Here is a 15,486-nt window from a genome sequence, read left to right on the forward strand (position 1 = left end):
TTTGAGGAAATACATTAAAAGCTTACCCATCTCTGTATCGGCAATTATCATTTTGTTGCTGTTAATGTTTGTGTGCATAAATGATTCTGATTATAGAATATGTTTTCTAAAGTTCTTTTTAACACCCCCCTCCAAAAAAAAAAGAGTAAAAACACCTACAGAGTGGCCTTGGAATCAGGAAACGAATAGCTTTGGTGTAGATGTGGGATACAGGACTCATAGACCCCACTAATGGTGTAATGACGGAAACCAAGTCAAGTTAAAATAATCTCTAAATTCTGGTCATCAGCAAAGTGATGAGCATTAAATTTTACTGAATACTATACCATATCTAATGATGGAAAATGAGTGTAAAAGTTCTAGTTTGGACATCTCACATTGGGGTATGAAACATGCAATTATGGAAAGGGTGTGTCAGGTAGTGGTCTCCTCTCCCTCCATCATTTCTTTCTCCTCTCCATGTGTACCACCTATCATATTTGGAGGACTCTGGCTCCTCACTTGGAGACTAACAGGTTGAATGGTAGTATCTTAAATCAGGTAATCTTTCTTCTTCTGTATGTAGTCATGGACTCACATGACATACATTTAAGTCACTCTCCATACGATGTTCCTTTATTCAAGGGACTTACATTAGAAGTAGGTCTGTAAAGTATTTGGCAAATAAAATATTTATAGTCTCATTTTCTGTGAGCTTCTAAGGAAAGAAGTATTTCATGTCCTTCTGGGAGCACCAAGAAAGCCGCCCAAACCACTCTTCCAAATCATTTAGTATGGCATGGTTTGTGGGTATGTGGTGACTGTGTCAGCACAAGGGACACTGTTAAGGATGAAACTAAGAGCATGAATGGATACAAAGGTGGCACGAAATCAAACTCCTGATGGCATCATCGAGTATCAATGCGGGAAGGCAAATAACATGAGCTCCATGAGCATGACTTGGAACTTCCTCAAGATCCAGTATAGCACTCCTAGGCATATATCCAAAATAGGATCAAGCATACAGCAAGGACATCTGCTCAACCATGTTTGTAGCAAGTTTATTTGTACTAGCCAGAATCTAGAAACAACCCAGATGCCCCTCAACTGAGGAATAGATACAGAAATTGCGGTACATTTACAAAATGAAATAGTACTCAGCAATTAAAAACAAGGAATTCATGAAATTTTCAGGCAAATGGTAGGAACTAGAAAATAGAATTTTGAGTGAGGTAACCCAGAAGCAAAAAGACACACAGAGTATATATTCACTTGTAAATGGATATTAGATAAATAATATAGGATAAACATACTAAAATCTGTACACCTAAAGAAGCTAATTAAGAAGGAGGACCCTGGGTAAGATGATCAATCTTCACTCAGAAAGGTAAATGGGACCAAAGAGGGAGAAAATAGAGAACAGGACAGGAACCTACCATAGAGGGCCTCTGAAAGACTCTACCCAGCAGGACATTAAAGCAGAAGCTGAGATTCATAGCCAGACTTTGGGCAGAGTGCAAGGAATCTTATGAAAGAAGGCAGAGACAGGAGCTCCACAAGGAGAGCAACAGAACCAAAAAAATCTAGGCACAGGGGTCTTTTCTGAGACTGACACATGGAGATAACCTCGAACCCTCACACAGATGTAGCCCAAGGCAGCTCAGCCTCTAAGTTGGTGCCCTAGTAATGGGAACAGGAACTGTCTGACATGAACTCATGGGCTGGCTCTTTGATCACCTCTCCCTGAGGGGGAAGCAGCCTTACCAGGCCACAGAGGAAGACAATGCAGCCAGCCTAATGAGACCTGATAGACTAGGGTCAGAGGGAAGGGGAGGAGGACCTCCCCTACCAGTGGACTTGGGGAGGGGCATGGGAGGAGATGAGGGAAGGAGGGTAGGATTGGGAGGGGACTAGGAAGGGGAATACAGTTGGGATACAAAGTGAATAAACTATAATTTATAAAAATAAATTATTAAAAAAGAAGAATAGAGGAAATAAATAATTGCAAAAATGGGATTCTTGCACCCAGGTTCCCTAAGAATAATAAGAGAGTTTCCATAGGGACAGAGACACTTTTATCATGGGTAAAAGGGAAGTAGAGATGGCTATTTTATTTTCTGAGTTATGAAGTCAAGAGCAATCTTTGCCAGAATGTAGGAAAGGTTGAAACTCTCTCAGACGTCTATCAACAGATGACCATATAAAGTCTATTACATTTACACATGGAGTTTATTCAAATATAAGAATGGAGTTGTCATGTTCTGAAAAAATGATGGAACAGCATGTTAAAAAAGAGAGTCCAAGACAAATACTACATGTTTTTTTGCTTATACGTACAATCTAGATTATAACAATAAGACATGAAAATAAAAAAGGAATTATTTGAGAGGAGGAGGGAAACCAGAAAGAAGTAGGGGAATTCAGAAGAGAGTAACAGTTTATGAATATTATCAAAGTGCATTAGATACATGTGTGAACGTCTCACAGTCAAGCCATTGCTTACTCATGACTACGCACTAATTTTGTTCAAGTCTTTAAATTATTACCATTGCAGAGAAAATAAATTGTCTTTTCTAGACTCTTGGAAAATTACATTTTAGTTTCATGAATTTACAAAACTCTTTGAAGTAAATTTCTCTACCAAATTCTAAAGATTTGCTGTGGTGTCGTTTGAACATTTTGCTTTGTACCGAAGGGGTCTGAGAAGCTAGGTGTGACGATGACAATGGAGCCACTCCTGATGAGATCTGATAGACTAAGATCAGAAGGAAGGAGAGAAGGACCTCCCCTATCAGCGGACTTGGGGAGGGGCATGCGTGAAGAAGGGGGAGGGAGGGTGAGATCGGGAGGGGAGGAGGGAGGGGCTTATGGGGGGATACAAAGTGAATAAAATGTAATTAATGAAAATAAAAATAAAAAAAAAGAAGTTAGGTGTGGTAGCTGTTTCTTGTGCTGTAAGTTTAAGGTTTAGGAAACTGGATTCGGATTCTTTTAGAGCTAATTTTTTAGCCAAAATGAAATTTAAAAATTTCTACCTAAATACAGTATAGCCAAGGACACCTCCTGACTCAGAGCACCTATTCATTATGACTGAATGACTTTGCATTCACAACGTCCTTACCCTTTCCACTTTTATGACATTTCCTTCGGTTCTTTGATTAGAAAACCTTTGTCAGAAGTTGGGAAAATAATCATAACAAAGTTATAACTAAAATACATTTCCTCTTAGAATAGATGATGAATAAAATATCTATTTTAATTCTTTGGATGGTTTTATAGTGAGCATCAAGTTGAGAAACACGATGATATTTCAAGCTGATTAGTGGTGACTTCTAGTTATAATAGTGTGGGAGGCTTCTATTACAATTCAATCACAGACTTTAGCTAACAAATAAATTCAAGTTAATTAGAGTATTATGAAACCATGTGGAGGAGGGAAGCGTGGGCTATTGTTTTGTGAACACACTACTGTGTTTGTGCTCATTTGGGTAATGTAAAAATAACTTGCTTTGCATAAAACCACCTGGGGACTTCAAGTGCAGCTTCTTTGGCATGTGGCTTCACTGAAGAGGCAGCTGGTCCACAGGGCCTACCTGCAGCACAGCCTTCAAATCCCAGTAAGAACAAAAGATCCACTTTATTTGGGTGACGATTAAATCCAGCTCATTTATTTCCATTATCCATGAGCCAAGGAAGCTTTGGCAGAACTGAGAATATATATTTTTTAAGTTACTATGTTCAGGGGATGGTTCATAAAAGAATAAAACTATACATTCATGACACCAAATTACCTTGAGGATGCTTAGTTCAAATAGAAGATTTCAATCACTGCCTATTAATGCAGTTATTTGGAGTTACAGAAATGCATGAGATACATATATAATTTGTAATAAGCTGAATAAGAAATATATATAATTTAAATAAGCATATAGTTTGTTACATATTATTTCTAGGTACATAATTTTATATCCAAACACATAGTTTAAAAATTTTTATTTTTTTAATTAATTACAGTTTATTCACTTCATATCCCAGCTGTAGCCCCATCCCTGCTCCCCTCCCTATCCTACCCTCCTTCCCCTGTTTCCTCCCATTCCCCTCCTCAAGTCCACTGATAGGAGTGGTCCTCCTCCCCTCTATGGCCTGGTAAGGCTGCTTCCTCCTCAGGGGGAGGTGATCAAAGAGCCAGCCACTGAGCTCATGTCAGAGACAGCTCCTGTTCCCTTTACTAGGGAACCCACTTGGAGACTGAGCTGCCTTGGGCTACATCTGTGCAGGGGTTCTAGGTTATCTCCATGAATGGTCCGTGGTTGGAGTATCAGTCTCAGAAAAGACCCCTATGCCCAGATTTTTTGGTTCTGTTGCTCTTCTTGTGGAGATCCTCTCCGCCCCCCAGGTCTTTCTATCTCCCCCTTCTTTCAAAAGATTCCTTGCACTCTGCCCAAAGTTAGGCTATGAGTCTCAGCATCTAATTTGATACTCTGCTGGGTAGAGTCTTTCAGAGGTCCCCTGTGGTAGGCTTCTGTCTTGTTCCCTGTTTTCTCACTCTTCTGATGTTGGTCCCCTTTGTCTTTCTGAGTGAGGATTAATCATCTTATCCAGGGTCTTTCTTGCTTAGCTTCTTCAGCTGTACAGATTTTAGTATGTCAAACATATAGTTTTAACTTATAGATAATTATTATTCTATGTACACATTTGTGTGTCTTCTATTGTGACTGAAAAATAATGTGTATATTATCTTGCAGCATAAACATGTATGTGTATACAGACATGTAGTATGTATGCATAAGTGCTTGCATGCATCTATGTGCTTATTTCCTTTTTGGATACATCTGGAAGATCAGAAATTTTATTATGTATATTATATATTATATTATATTATATTATATTATATTATATTATATTATATTATGTTATATATATATTTAATGGTAGGGGCAGCGGTTGGTAAGCTAGAGTCCAATCAGCTGTGTCTAGATATAAGCCAATTTCGAAGGTAATTCTCTTAGGACTACTTCATGTCATGGGCGTAAAAGTATTTCTTGAAGACGTGGGACTCACTTGAGTGAACCTTCCTCTCAAAATATTTGATACGGAATTGTTCTAGGAAGTACTGTTGAATATTAGTTGACATTATTTTGGGTTTTAACCAGGAGACTGAATTTTATGAGCAATTAGCCAGTTTATAATTCCAGTAAACTGTATCTATTACTTTAATTTCTTCGCTGGGACAAATGATCTGTATTCTGTGCTGATGCCTCAAAATAAAACAAGTAGGTACAAGACATGAGGGGCGAAAATAAATTCCTAGCCATTCACTGCACCTTTTCTTTTCATCCCCAACCCCAACATTCATTTATTTTGAGTATGTGCCAGTGTGTGTGTGTGTGTGTGTGTGTGTGTGTGTGTATTCCATGGACCCCATGCGGAGGTCAGAGATCAACATGCAGAGCAGGTTGGAGTCTCCTCTCCTCTGGTGAGTTTGGGCAATCAGACTCAGGTTTATAGTTTTGTTAGCAAGCCCTTTACCAGCTGCACCATTTCACCAGCCTCCTGAGATGGTTTTCTCAAGGAGGGAAGACCATGCTTCATGACTGGGATTCCAAAACCTCTCACCAGCTTTGTAGTAGGTTAAGAGAAAGCTGAGAGTCAAGTTGTTATTTGTATGAGGCTGTTTGTTTCCCATCAAATCGTCTAAGCCTATCTGCGGTGACACATTGGCAGGGACAAAAGGAGACATGCACAGCACTGCCAGAAGAGCTGACACTTGAGAAAGCAAGGCCTGTGACCCCTGGGGATTCCAAATGCAGGAAGCTCTCCCAGGGTAGCATAGAGAAGAAAACCAGAAGATCTGCTTCCTTCTGAGAGAAGAATGCTCACTGTGTGTGTGTGTGTGTGTGTGTGTGTGTGTGTGTGTGTGTGTGTGATCATCTGACAATCCAAAGTTCTGGGCAGAAGACAAATGAAGACTTAATTTTTTTTAATTTAAATTTTTTATTTTTTTCCAAATTTCATATATGAGTACTATATTTACATATTTTCCACTTTTTTCAAGTCCTGCATCCCCTACTATGTCTCTCCTTGTCTTGAACTCGTGAACTCCTCTATAATTGTCACACATACACACACACACACACACACACATGTGCGTGCGCACACATACACATACACACAGTCTATTGAGTCCATTTAGTGTGGTTCTTATACACGTGTTTAGGGATGCCCCCTTGAACTGGATAACTTGGGAGGGCATTGGTCACTGGGAAAATAGATTCTCCCTTTCTTCTCAGCCATGGATTTACCCAGAGCTCTCTATCTATGGGTGGGGCCTTGTGAAACTTCCACCATCCACATACCGTTATGCAGGTCTTGTGCAGGCAACCACACTGTTGAGGTTTCATGGGCGAAGCAACCTTGTCATGTCTAGAGGATAAGGTCATGTAACGGTCTTTGTCTGTTGTAAAAAGAAGCTTCTTGGATGAAAGCTGACAGCCACAATCATCTGTGGGTATAGGGATACGTATTTAAAATATGCTTGAGGCTATGCTAGAGGCTATTCTAGAGGCAAAATTAGGTCTGTGAGCCCTGCAGTCACAGATTGGCTAGGTTTACAGTAGCAGGCATGAGTTCCCTCTTGCTGAGTAGCCCTTTTCTCTGGGGAATACAGTGTGTACCTACAGAGAGAGTTCATCTTCTGTGCCCCTCAGAAGGGCCCTTTACAAGTACAGTTTGAGAATCAACGTGTCTGGCTCCATCCTGGGAAAGGGTTATAGATCCTCAATCCCCTTATAGCAGGCTTGGCCAAACGACCTGCTTCAGACAGTGGAATGACAGGGAAAGTGCTGGGCTCTCCTTCCAGCAGCAATCCTGACCCTGAAATAATAGCTCAGCTTTTTGTTTCATCATGAATTAGCATCTCCCTCACACACAAACTCCTACCGTGACACTGTCTATGTCTCATGTGTGACACAACTGGTCGAGTGCTTCTCAGAGACCGAATAAGATGAAACCATACAATCTTGGGCTTTTACTTAGAAAATAGCAGGATACATAAACCTTTTTTTTTTTTTTATAAAGCCTACAGAATGGGATAGTTTGCTAAAGCAGTGGGGAATGGATTAACAAACGGTGCTGCCTTTCTACAAATTCAAATTCTTGAGCATATCACTTGGACATTTCCTCTATGGCCTTGATCATGCCTCCAGTAAGGCAAGCTTGGTTTCTTGTTTTACGGTTGTAGTAGGCAGAATTCTGTGATGGTCTTCAACATTTCTACCCAAGGGTATACAAGCCTCTCTGCAGTTATGCAATAAAAGAAGTAGAGAAAAATACCAGATGAGTACTATCCTTTAGTAACTTTTGCCTCACAACCCTCACTAGCTTAACAGCTCTTCACACTACTTTCAAAAACAACAAAACAAAACAAAACCTGAAGAAGTCAAATGAGCGCCCGTGTCTGGTCTTAGTACAATAAAATGGAAAGATGCATTAAAGAACACAGGAAGGAAGATTTCCTCTGTCAGCTCTTCCCCAACTCCAAACAGATGATAAAGAATGCAATTCCAGACTTACTCTTGAAACGAGATTCCAGGACCCCATAGAGAATCTGTGTCAGTGAGCAGTCCCTAACGGCGGGCAAGCAGCCACAGCACAATTTCCCAGAATGTATCCAGTATCTGCCTTCCACCATTCCTACTCCAAGTCACTCTGATGATGCAGCAGATGGAGGGACAAAACTACTTGAGGAGGAGCAGGCAATGAAAGGTAGCCTAGGACCGTGAGGAGGGGCTCAGAGCTAGGTCCTTGATGGCAAGAAGGTGGAGCAGAGAGAAATGGAAAGCTCTGCACTTAGGGTAAAGCTCATGCCCGGGACTTCTAGAGCTGTCTGGGCAGTGACCTCTACACTTAGGGATACATTCAAGAATCATTGCCATTCTTGGAGCAGCATCGGTGTGAGTCAGCTCAGCAGCAGCCTTGGTGGCCAAATAAATCCTCCATCACGTGACCCCTAACCTTATGCAGAGCAGCCATGCTCAGGCCAGTACTCATGGATGTTGCCTCTAGACGGGCTACGATGGAGATCTCTACCACAGTGGGACTGGCTTATATTTTGGCCTGCATTTCTACCAGTTAATGCAAGGGTCCGGGTGCTCCCTTAAAAGCATGTAGGTCCTGTGGCTAAGAGACACAGATGTGACCCAGTTTAGGATCAACCTCAACAGGCTACTTTTCCAGTACTCGCTCAGCTTCAAGTAGCACAGTATAGAGAAAGACTTTTCAGTGTGGGTAGAAGAGGCTAGGACTGCCAAGTCTCCAGTTCTTGGGCAGATCTGGGCTTGGGTTGTATCAATTGCTGAAACAGTGACAATGCTCACTAACAATGCATTTGTTGCAAATGTGGACTCAGGGTGTCATATCTAGGACAGAAATACTAGATATGAATCAAACTTCAAGGAAAGTAGGCAACTTGAGTAGATTTTCTGGAAAGAAAGACACAACCAAAGCCTGAGCAGTAAGATAGAAATAAACATCTAGTTTTCAATTCTGAGAAAATTTTGCACACAAGAAGTTTTCAGAAAACCATGACCTCACTCAGTGGTAAAATTGAGGCACCCAAAATTGACCAGATTATAACAAGTGTGGCTGGTCTTGGCTGGAAAGTTAAAACTGGAGATTTTTTTTAAAGTTATTCCTGTTTTTTTTTTTTTTTTTCTTTATAGCACCTCTACCATGATATGGTTTTAATTGGGGAGGGACAATCCAGAAGAGAGGGAGAAAAGAAGAATAAATAAAATTAAAGATGCTTGAAAAAGACAAAGACATATGGTATTGTTAATAATTGTGTCTGTGTGCACAGGTGTATAATACTACCAGGGATTATAACATTCTGCGCAAAAGTCATAAAATATCTAAGAAAAACTCCTAGTGCTGGGCATGAGAAACTTCCTTTCACATGGTTGCTCACAGGGTCCGAGAGACTCTGCAAACAATGTAAGCTGTTGCTGTTAGCCTTGGTTGTCTTCCAGAAGCTGAAGGTAAGTTCCTGTTGCTGAAGACACCTTTTACTTTGGGCAAAGGACTTGGGGGATTTGAGCAGGCTGGAAAGCCTGCTCCCTAAGGATTAACTTTTATTGCACTGCAAAGATATGGAGTCTGCTAAGGGAGGAAAGAAAGTCCTACCAAGCTATGAACACAGCAATGAACATCATGGCAAAATATCCCTAAAGGTGCAATAGTGACATTTATATCATGGAGTCAACCAATAGCTGTCTAAATGCCCTCAATCACTGGATAGCAGTAGGGGCTCATGCCTGATACCTTAAAACTAGCTAGCTGCATCTGGTTAGTGAGGCCATGAATCTTAGAGGAGAACCCATTACTGCCACTTTCCTAAAGCAACATAACTTCTAAGTGCACTCTAAATATCGGTCCTTATGCTCACAGGTAAGTGCAGGTCTCATCCCTAATCAAATAAGCTTATTTTATAGCTGATAGAGACCATTACAGAAAGCCACACTGGTAAAAAAAAAAAATGCAGAGCATGACTGACTGTGGGATGTCCTGCTTCAAATAATCATCCACAACACAACTCCTACACCCAAGGATCAGGAAACATCATGGAAGCAGGTGTAGGAAGATTACAAGAGTCAGAGGACCAGGACGTGTGCTGTGAGATTGTGCCTTCTAGCTATGACAGGGGGAAGCTGCACCTATGAAATCTCAACAACACAGATGCCTACACAGGACCCGAACAATTCCAACATCAGTTGATACCTGTCTTTGTTAGGGTTTCTATTGCTGTGATGAAACACCATGACCAAAAGCAAGTTGGGGCGGAAAGGATTTATTTGGTGTACCCTTCCACATCTTGGTCCATCATTGAATGTAGTCAGGACAGGAACTCAAACAGGGCAGGATCTAGGAGACAGGAGCCGATGAAGAGGGACCATGGAGGGGTACTGCTTACTGGCTTACTCATCCACTTTCTCATAGAACCCAGGACTACCAGCCCAAGGATGGCATCACCTACAATAGACTGGGCCCTCCCCCATCAATCACTAATTAAGAAAATGCCTTACAGATGGCTCTTGTGCAGGCATTTTCTCAAACGAGGTTCCTCTTTTTATATAAGTCTAGCTTGTGTCAAGTTAACACAGCACTAGCCAGCATAATATCACAACCTGCAGGAGGGACCCTTCCCAGCCCCAACCCCAGCTAGGGGGCTATGAGTAATTAATAACTGCAGAGATTGGTAGAATTATTCTTCTCCAACCTCTTGGAGGAGAATGAACCCCCTTGGTTCAGAAGCAGATAGATACATGCAGGCAACACTGGCTGTGGATGAGTGATGTAATTATATTTTAATTGAATTACAAAAAAAAAAAAAGGAAAATGTTGCTAACCTTCAAGAAAGCACAGGGAACATTCTTATAAAGGCCTGGGGCTTATTCAGCTTCTAAAATTGGAGCAGTCTCTCTGTGTGTGTATGTGAGTACACATGTGTGCTGAACTGTGAATGAGCCCATGGAGGCCAGTGGTTGACCGGTTTCATCTTTTATTACTCTACAATTCATCTTTGTCTGCATATACCTGTCTGTGCACCATGTACTGTGTATAGTTCCCACTGAGACCAGAAGAAGGCATCAGTCCCATGGAACTGGAGTTACAGATGGTTATAAGCTGCCATGTGAGTGTTGGGAACTGAACCCAAGTCCTCTGCAGACCTACTAGAACTCCTAACTGCTCAGCCATCTTTTCCATCCCTACTCCTAATTTTTTTTTTAAGACAGGGTCTCTTCTGGAATCTGAGTTTGCCATCTACCTTTGGGGAACCCTGGGCCCTGAACCCAGGTCCTTATGCTTGCACAGCACTTTTTGCCTCTAGCTATCTCCCCAGCCTCCAATACAACAATTTGATTGTTCTCCTTGGGTTGCCAAAAATGCTCCTGCTCTCTTCCTTTGAAACCATTTCCCAAGAAGTGACTGCCCTGGAAACCTCTGTTTGGCTACCTGACCCCTTCTACACCTGGGTCCTCCAGTTTGCTGATCTTCTCTCTGCCTCCTATCCTCCCTCTTTCCTCCTTTCCCCCCTTCCTTCCATATTTTTGCTCTTCCATCTCTTTCTCTTTGCTCTCTTTCCCCCTTTCTCCTATTCTGGCTTTCCTGACTTTTTGCCTCATCTTAGCTTGCTAACTGCAAATTGGTGAGAACTGCATGCAGCATTCTGAAAGAAATGGGCTCTGATTGCACTGTGAACTCTAGGAGGCAGTTTTTTTTCTTTTTGTTTTGTTTAGTTTTTACACAAAGGAACAGAGACATCCCTCTAATTCCAGAGCAAGGTGTTGCTACTTGACATTTGAAAAGTGAAGTGAGCTTTAGGTTCTCTGCCATCATTACTACTTAGGTCTTAGTTTTGGAATAGTGATCCTAGAACACAGGAAAAAAATAAAAAGGAAAATGAGCAAAAAGTCTGTAAAATGAAATAGTGTCCCCTCCCCGTGATGCTGACTGCTGGCCCTCTGTTAACCATCTCCTTCTGTGGCTGAGAACATAGGAAGTAAGGGCAGGAATTCATTCAGTTAAGATCAGAAATTGAAAGGAAGCTTCCATTAAGAGGTATTCCATTTTTGAACACCTCCGTTTTGCTTCAGAAACCCTTTATAGCATCTGTCATTACAAAAATGACTCTGAATAAGAGCCAATAATTAGCACAATGGATATTTAATATTTATCATGCAAGTTTTTAATAACTTTTAATCTTCACTAATCATGTAAATTCACCAATAATGCCAACATATCCATGAGGAACCATTTCTTAGGGTGATTTATAAAACCACAGAGACCACAAAAGTTTAACAAAGCATTCCATGAAGTGAAAATAAGTTCAAATGGATGTGCATATAAACAAACGTGGTGTCTGATTGTGACCCTAGTGAACTGGAAATGCAAATTCTTAGATGCTGCTTGTCATGTCATAGAAAAATATCTTACGTTTTTAATTATTAATAATACAGCAAATTCACTCAAATATTCATTATTGTGAAAGGCTTTCTTTTTTAATTTTATTTTTATTAATTACACTTTATTCACTTTGTATCCCCCCATAAGCTCCTTCCTCCTCCCCTCCTGGTCCCACCCTCCCTCCCCCTTCTTCACAAATGCCCTTCCCCAAGTCCACTGATAGGGGAGGCCCTCCTCTCCTTCCTTCTGATCTTAGTCTATCAGATATCATCAGGAGTGGTTGCATTATCATCTTCTGTGGCCTGGTAAGGCTGCTGTCCCCTCAGGGGCAGGTGATCAAAGAGCAGGCCTATCAGATTATGTCAGAGGCAGTCCCTCTTCCCATTACTATGTGTGTCACCCACTTGGACACTAGAGAGAGGACCCTGACTAAAATGTTCAATCCCCATCCCGAAAGACAAAGAGGAAGGACATCAGAAGAAGAAGAAAACAGGAAACAAGCTAGAAACCCGCCATGGAGGGCCTCTGAAAGGCTCTGCAGATGCTGAGACTTATGGCCAACTGTTGGGCAGTGTGCATAGAATCTTATGTAAGAAGTGGGGAATAGTAAGATCTGGAGAGGACAGGAGCTCCACAAGGAGAGCAACAGAACCAGAAATTTGAACACAGGGGTCTTCCCAGAGACTCATACTCCAACCAAGTACCATGCATGGAGATAACCTAGAACCCCTGCACAGAAGTGAAAGGCTTTCAAAGTCTCAGTGGGACTGTTTATGTTCTGTAAGACTTCAGTGAAAAAACCATTGCCTGTGGCTGTGAAATTTGTTTTGTTCTGGCTCCATACTTACCCAGTAGTGATCAAATTTATGGAAAAGATATTTGCCACAATCAATGGATCATGCATCAAAAATTATGAATTCATACTTTTTCTAATTTGTGTACTTTGGGAGTTAAAAAAAAACAATAACTTTGAAAGAGAGCTTCTATTCACCTTCTGTAGCCCACATGCTTGCTTCCCGGTTGCAGGATATTTGATCCCATTGTGAACCCTGAGATTCTGAACTGTAAAAACCTGTTCTAATTGTGGCATGGCTCAATCTTTGGTCCTAGAGCTTTCTGTTTACTGTAAACAAGCAGCTGTGTGGCCCAGCCCCAGCACACACCTTTAGTCCAAGAGCATTCTGTAAACATGAGTAAATAAAATTAACCCTAGGTCAAGGGGTAGAGCAAGCAACCACCTGACTGGGATTAAGCAGAGAGAAGGGACATTGAATTGAAGGGTATTTAGGACAGCTTGGAGAAGGAGAGGGAGCTTTTTCCTTCTGGGATTAGGAAGGTCAGCTGGGTGCTCTCTCTGCCTCTCTTTGGCTCTTGAGTCTTTACTGGTAAAATCGAATAACTGAGGTTTTCATTCATTACAACAACGCTTCCCTCTGTGGCTCACACCAGCACTTTCACTTGCAGACGAGTTCCACAACTGAAATGCTGGGTTTCTTCTTAGAGGGTGAAATTTCTGTGCAGGACATTCAGGATAGTGACATGGGATTCCTCCAACCTGCAATGGAGGAGTGGGCGCCATAGACTATATTTAAAATAGTGGAGTTTTGTTTGGATAAAATTTGCAGAATTATAGCCTTGATATACTAGATTTCTGAATATAAACACTAAGATGAAAAATTGAAAATTTCATACAAATTTAATAAACACAAACATCAGAAGAAATTTCAACCTGAAGAGAACTGTTGCCACCATATTTCATGTTCTGTGTAATTTTTCTCTCTTTTATCTGCTTCAATCAGCTGGCCATAAATAATACATGTAGTATCATGAATAAAATAGAGGTGTCCAGATAAATGTTAACTTTATATAAATGATAAGATCCTTTTAGAGTTTGTACATCCCAAAGATCATGTTACATTTATGACAGAAAAGTTTTCATTGTTTATCTGAAATCCAAATTGAACTGAAGTGGAGTTCCTTATTTGTTAAACCTGTCAAGTCTAAATAGATGCTTATCACAGCAGAATTTAAAAAAAAATAAAACAAACAAACAAACAAAAAAAGAAATGCAAACCCTAGGTTCCTCTGTGCCTACTGCCTGCAGTTCATTTGGTAAGCCTGTGAATAAATAATTGGAACTAATTTGGGTGCTTTGCAAACAAACATGAATGAAAGTGTTTCAAAAGTGCTGGCATCTTTGCCTTCGTTGAGTCTTCCTGCCTTCCCCAAAGCATTTTGTTAAGAGGAATGAAAATTGACAAAGTCGGAGCAAAGCCAGACAGAAGCATGGTCGTGGTTATAGATTTTTAGGCTGCCAAGAATTTGCTAAAATATTGAGGTGATGCAGGATACAGACAACTTATTACCTTAGCTTGGCAGCTGGCACAGTGCATGGGGCTGCCTCTGTCTGTAAGGACATGTATAGGTGTGTATGTCCATTCTGTTCGATGGCTCTGATAATGAGAGGGTTAGTTCTGCTAAGACCAAATGGGAACACTGCCATTAATTTTCCAAAGGATTTTCTGTGCTCTTCTTGATACCAGGACACTTGCACAAGTGGAGAACTCTATGTTGGCAGAGGGCTTTGGCTGTTTTCAAGGAGTAGAGAGAGAGAGAGAGAGCAACTGGAGTTGGGATGGCTAGTCAGACAAGATGGAGGGAAATCAGCCTAGGATTTCTAGGTAATACTTTAACAATTATAATAAATGTCCTGGGCAAGATGATAATCCAGTGGATTTCTAAAATTTGTTAAGCAAGGAAGAATTTTCTAAAAAAATGTTTAAGGCTTTTGTTTGTTTGTTTGTTTCTTGGTCCTTTCTTGTGCAAGGAGATGCTATTTCCATGGAAGCAATGAGTGGCCTTTTGCTGGTTTTCAGGGCCACGAGCGAGGACTGTCCAAACAGTAGAAGAGTCACAAACAGAACTACAAAAGGATTTAGTCTCTCCTTCTCTCTTCTTCTCTTCTGACTTATACTCAAAGGGCAAGATTGGCTTTGGACCTTGGGCACACACTCTCATTGACTCGTGGCATTTAGTTGAAGGAGAGGGACTCTCTCCTGCTTGCTGCGGCTTCTCTTTAGCCTCGAAACTGAAGGATACCCAGATAGTTGTGTACATTCCTTTAAAATGTCACTGGTCTAGAGAAGACCTGTTATTAAACTGTTGACCTGCTTTTATCCATCTGCTGGCCAACCTCAAGGTCATGCCTAATTAAAGAGATCCTTTTCCTGTCTGGGAAGAGATTCAAAAGAAAATTCCTTTAGTGGAGCCGGTCTCCCCTGCTTTTACTACCTGATCAGGGTCAGGAGTAGTCTCTTTCTGTTCCAGGAGAAGGGGGCTGTTGGAGAAAAAAACAATGCTTCCCTCAGGGAGCACATCTGGTTAAGAAAACAGACTGTGGAAAAGCGGCTTCAGGTTCAGAGTGTCAGCAAAGCCCAGCTGTAGAGATTCCAGGCTAAAGGCTTTGTGTGTTGGGTGTGGTGTGAGGCAGTTTCCTGGAAGAGGTGACACTAACATCAAATCTAAGCGTAGGTAATGTCGTCGTAG

This window comes from Psammomys obesus, unplaced genomic scaffold, assembly GCF_907164565.1.
Source record: "Psammomys obesus unplaced genomic scaffold, mPsaObe1.curated_primary_1811, whole genome shotgun sequence".
Taxonomy (NCBI): Eukaryota; Metazoa; Chordata; class Mammalia; order Rodentia; family Muridae; genus Psammomys; species Psammomys obesus.